We start from the raw sequence: 6,276 nt of genomic DNA, 5'->3' as shown, positions 1-6,276 counted from the left end.
TACTCAATTAGCATTATTAGAGGAGTAAAGTTAGTGAACTTTGGCTTCCTATCTGGGAGTTTCTTCTTTTTTTCCCTATGGTCTACCTAACACTTTATGTCTCTTTCTTCTTATCGTGATTGTTGCTTGTTCCCTTGTCTCTCTTCCTTTTTCCTTTCATTTATTTTGCAAGCACCACGTCTTTTACATTCATGTACTTCTGAGCTTTTCGAAGTAATTTCACAACCGTTTTTGGTGGGCTTTTGGTGATTGAAAGAAAAAATCCCCAGGTAGCAACCCTGCTTGGAAAGTTGTTAGGATTACTTGATCTTCAACTTCGTCTACTTGCAGTAGCTCCTTATTGAATCGAGTCACGTCCTATCTTAGTGATTCTCCTTCTGGCTGTTGAATGTTAAGAAGATGACCAATTGGCTTCTTGTGTCTTTGTCCCCCATTGAAATGATGAACAAAACCCTTGCAGAGTTGTTCGAAATCTGCAACAGTTTCGGGGAGTATCTTGCTGAACCATACTCTAGCTACTCCTTTTAGTGTCATTGGGAATGCCCTACACATCACCTCGTCTGGGGTCATCTACAACAACATCAATGTTTTGAATGATTCAATGTGATCTAAGGGATCTTTAGAACCGTCATACGACTCCAACTGTGGAAGACGGAAATTTGGTAGGAGGGGACGATTTAATACTTTAGTGGTAAATGATGAGTCTGTCCTTCAAATCATCCTATCCAAATTCTCCCCGCCTTTGTCCTTCATGGCACTTTGTAACTCATCCATCTCCTTCCTCATGTTGTGAAGCTCATTCTCCATCCTGGAAGAATCCTCTCCTGAGAACCTGTCTCACCTACTGTTGGCTTGAGAGTTTGATTCTTCATCATTCTGGTTTTCACCTGTTCGCCGACGTTTTGCATTTTGGGATTCCATTGTCTTTCAAAACTCTTCATTTTGGTGAGTTAGCTTTTCCACATTAGCCAAAAGGACCTAGATTTGTTGTTATTGCTAGGACATATGTGATTCATGTTAGAAACATATGTCAATATTTATGTAGTTGACTAAGCCTTTGACAAAATGCACTTTACTTGTAATTGGGTAGATCTAGGATGTGTTTAATACTTCAAGAAACATGTTGTTCAAGTCTAGTATTAAAGCCATGAAGATTGGAGCAAGAAACAAGTGAAGAAGGGCTATTCATTAAAGCTGGACAGATAGCTTAACAGCTGCAGACAAATAGCTCGACAGCTGCTCAACAGATAGCTATCTATCAAGATTTATGAATGAAGCTCGACAGATTCTCGATCGATCAAGGTATCTATCGAGGTTACGGGAATTTAGGTTTTCAGATCTGATTTTCGGCCCATGTTTTTGTATTTATATAGGGTTTCTTTTCTCACAACTCTAGACCTATATTAGGCTTATTTTAGAGACCGTCACTCACATAAGAGAATACAAGGAGAATATATGCAAAAGGTGACCGATGCCTTATTATCTATAAAAGAAGCTATACATCTTTGCACCTTAGGATTTTGTAATCAAGTGCTTCTTGATCTTCATAGTTGATGAAGTGAAGAACTTTGCAACCAACATCTTCTTCAAGTTGGTGTGTTAGTCACGTATTGGGAGTTGTGCATCTTTGATTAGTCACGTACTGGGATCGTGCATCAAAAGGGTGGCATTCATATATTGAAGAGTTCAGAGGTTCTGAAGCGGTAAAGGTTTCTACTGTAAGTTCATCTACGGGGATTGTAGAGTCTAGGGACAAAGGTTTTGTACTAGATCTGAAACTTCTCTTTACTATAGTGGATTACTTTTCGAGAAGATTTCCCCCCAGGTTTTTTACTGTGAAACTAGTTTGTTTCATTGGTTTTCCTGGTCATATTTTGTCTTATTTATTTTTCCGCTGCATGGTTTTGACATGATATTGATATTTGTTTGTTTTAACAACGTTTATTCATAATTAATCTAATTAACAACTTGGGTTTAAAACTTGTTAATTCTATCAACCGAAGTCTAAATTTCCCAACAGTTGTTGCATAGCTTCTTGATGTTGTGTGATTTCTAATTCTATCTCGTACTTCAAGGAACTCTTTTGTCACTGGGAAAGATGGCTTGAATGATTAGCGATCCCCACAGACGGCGCCAAATTGATGATGCAAAAAATCAGCAATTGAGCTCCTTGTCGTAACGGATGGACGAATCTGTGATTGGGGTCGTCTCTGTCGGTGGAAAACCTGCAAAACGAACTGGGTGGAAGAGTAACAAGCCGGTGTGGCGTTAGCCAAACCGCCTCCAATGCCTAAGTTAGTAAGGGAGAAGGATTTTAGAGAGAAATAGATTGGAGAGTGATTCCGTAGAGTATTTGTGTGTGCCTTTTAATTCTATTGTTTTTTCTTTTATAGTTGTGTGCCTCATTAACGAGCAATGAATCATTGTATTTATGCTCAACGGCTAGTGCGTTACAAAATCCTTGTTTGAAGTTCACAGCTCATCCTATGACTGTTGCTCCGTCTGTTACGCTTTGTCATTGATAAGCATAATAATTGCGTAGCATCATCTCTTAGTTAATGACAGTTTCAGCTTAATGACAATTGTAAATTTCTAACTCATCAAATACCATTAATGGATAATTTACAGTTTCCTTTATCTAATACATCACTATAGGTATTATTTCCCACATAAACTCGATGTTCTCCTATTTTCTTTTCCTTCAATTCAAGAAACAATTCTTTACTTCTTGCTATATGACGAGTCACAACTGAATCGATCCACCAATTGTCTGATGATGGTTTAATTATCATTGCTTTAGGAATGGTCATTATAATTTGCTTTGTTCCATTATTTTTGTTATTATTATTGTAGACACTCGATTTTGCACCCATAATTTAATCTTGGAAGATGGCTAGAATGACAATTCATATACCCAAATTTAGAGTTGCAATACATGCATTAATTCATTCATTGCATATCATAAAAATGATCTTGAGGTTCTAACGATCATGACGTCATACCTGATTTCCAAATCGGACCATTGGATTGAAAGATATCACAAGATCAAGTTTTCACAGTCTGCATGCATTTTGTTTGTGTGGAGCCGATCACACATAATTAATTTAAATTAATTTTGATTGGTTAAACAATTAAAATTAATTAAATAATTTTGTTATTGGTTATTGGTTAGTGTCAAAAATAGGCTTGCTTGCATGGGAATAAAGTGAAATAATTAAGAAGTTATGGATAATCAAGTCTTTTTTAGAATATTTATCTATAAGATAATTATCACTTTAAAAAACCTAAATATTAGGAAAACAAATTATTAATTTTTAGAATACGAATCAAAAACGCGTCTAGGTGCAATTTCTGGCTTAAAAAATCCTTAAAAAAGGAGTCCAAATTGGACCAAAACTCAAATGCGGACCTGACACCCAAGAGGCCTATCAGCACTCTTAAAGTACCGATTGGCACACAGCAAGTGCCGATTGGCCCAAAAACTCGACCCGGCCTAGGTGCTTCCTGATTAAGATAAAGCCTATCTTTTTCGACTTTTTAGAGATAAGGACGCATTCCAATTCGTATTTATCTCATTCAGCTTATTTTTTAAGCATCCCAACCTCTATAAATATAGGGGAAAAAAACAGAATTAAGGGCTCTTCTTTTCTAACTTCTCTGCTCCCCTTACGTTAAAGACCATCTAGGGGATTTTGCTTTAGGAACTTCTTTTTTGTAAGTAAAGTATTTTAGACCTCAAAGAAGTGAATAAACTTTTTTTATTTTTAAAATATTCTTTCATTTGAAGAGCACGCTCATGCAAGAGGTATTTAATTATGTCTTCTGTTTTCTCTCTTCTTTTCCATTAATTAGCCATGTTGTTGTATATGGTTAATATGTTTTATTGTGCCTTGTTCTAAAATCATATTTGCTATGCTTAGATATTTAGTTGAAATCTTCTTCAACATGTTCTTTAGTTGACTGTCTGTTTTAATTTTTTTCTTTGATTTCAAAATCTGTCAATGATCAGCAAAACAAATCTGTATCTTCCCTAGATGCATATCTGAATTTTTTCAAACACAAAACAGATCTGTATCTTCCTTAGATGTAGATCTGAATTTTTTTTTTCAAACACAAAACAAATCTGTATCTTCCTTAGATGCAGATCTGAATTTTTTTCAAACAGAAAATTGATTTGTATTTTCCTTAAACGTAGATCTGTATTTTTCTGTTCATAAAACTTATTTGAATTTTTTATGAAAAAGTTTTCTTTTTTATTTTTTATTATAAAATTGCAGATTTTGAAATCTCAAAGAAGAAATTAAGAGCTAGGCTAAAGTCTTTCCTTTTAATATGTGATGCATGCATAGTGAGTTTGTCTCATGAATGTGAATCCTCTTTTAAAAGTTTTTTTTTTTTTTACTTTACAAAAACAAATTTGATTTTTACCAACCAAATTCCTTTTTTTTACCCTTTACAAAAATAGATCTGATTTTTACCAATCAAATATTTCTTTTTACCCTTTACAAAAACATATCTGATTTTTACAAATCATATCTTTCTTTTTACCCTTTACAAAAATACATCTGATTTTTACCAATTAAATCCCATTTTTTTAAACTTACAAAAACAAATCTGATTTTTACCAATCAAATATTTCTTTTTACCCTTTTACAAAAACAAATCTGATTTTTACTAATCAAATCCCTTTTTTTTTTTTAACTTACAAAAACAGATCTGATTTTTTTTTTTTTTTTTACAAATCAAATCTTATTTTTTTTATTTTCAAAGACAAATCTAATTTTTCTTTTAAAAAGAGGACACGTTCATAAGGCAAATTTGTTTAAATTTATTTTTGTCAAGTGTTTGTCATGTATTATAACATATCATTCAACATCATACAAAAAGGGTATATAATGGTCATTAGAGTCTAGAAGACCAGACTTTGATTGGGCTAGATAGGTGCCTAACACTTTCCCATTCTGTAACCTAAGCCCCGAACTTAGGATTTTGGATAGGTAGACTAGTGTTTTGTCTTTAATTTTGGTATAATGTAACTAGGACCAAAGCTTTGTAACTTTTGCATAGATTGTAACTAGGACCAAAGACTTGTAAGGTTAGTCTACCAAATTGTTTTTTTATTTTTTATTCAATCAATGACATTTGAAGTATTTCAAACGTGTAATTATATTTATTTTTTTCTTATTTTTTTGTATAAAAAATAAGTGGCAACTCCACACTACTTACCCAAAAAGAAAGGTGCCCAAATCTCTTTTTTGAGGGCACCCCTTCCCTCAAAAGAAGCGTGGTCTCTCACAATTATTATTATTATAATAAGGACAATTTTTCCTAATATGTCCAAATCTTCCACAACGATAACAAGCATTTTTTGGTCTTCCATTATTTCTTTGCTTATTTGGCCATTGTCTTTGAAATTTTCTTTTCTTATATGGAAATGATGTATTTTTCTATTCTCACTTAGGGGGTCTTGATTTAGGAGCTATTTAAGTCATCAACAAATTGTGATTTTGATTTTCAATCTTTCTTCTTTCATTCATTCTTCTTCAAGTGCTAACAAAATAGGTAATGATATCATAGTGACTTCTTTACCACCATGTGTAAGTGTGGTAACTATATGATCCCAAGATGGTGGAAGACTATTAAAAATGGTTGTTACTTGCATCTTGTTCAACACAAAATCATCTACATCAGCCAATTCTTTGGCTAAAAGTTCCATGGTATTAATATGATCACCTATGTAATCACCTTCATTCATTCGTGTATTATTAAATTTATCCAATAATAATTGTACGTGTGTGTCAAATCTTGGTCCATACTTAGCTTCTAATGCTACCATCAATTCCTCAGCAGTTTCTTTATCTTCAAATAAAGGTGTTATATTGTCTTTCATATGGTGTAACATAGAAGCTTTAGCAAGTGAGTCATCCACTTCCCAATTATCTCTGGCTTTAATTCCCTCATTGTCATTTTTATTTATTGGTAAAGGCTTCATTGTTGACAATGTATATAAAGTCCTCTCATGCGTCAATAAGCCCCTGTTTGGCCACCTTTTTTTGCTCACTCAATTTCCGTCACTCAATTTTCATCACTCATCACTCATCACCCATCACTCATCACTCTAAAATATACACTTGTTTGGCACCATCACTCTATTTCAATAACTCAATATTTTTCACACTATTCATGGACCCCACCTCTGTCACTTGGTCAGATTTTTTTTTCTCCATTTTTCTTTCTTCTTTCTCAGTTCTTCAGTTCGTTCTTTTTTCATTTTTC

This window comes from Quercus suber, unplaced genomic scaffold, assembly GCF_002906115.3.
Source record: "Quercus suber isolate HL8 unplaced genomic scaffold, Cork oak 2.0 scaffold_326, whole genome shotgun sequence".
Classification (NCBI taxonomy): Eukaryota; Viridiplantae; Streptophyta; class Magnoliopsida; order Fagales; family Fagaceae; genus Quercus; species Quercus suber.
Note: the sequence above shows the minus strand (reverse complement) of the source record.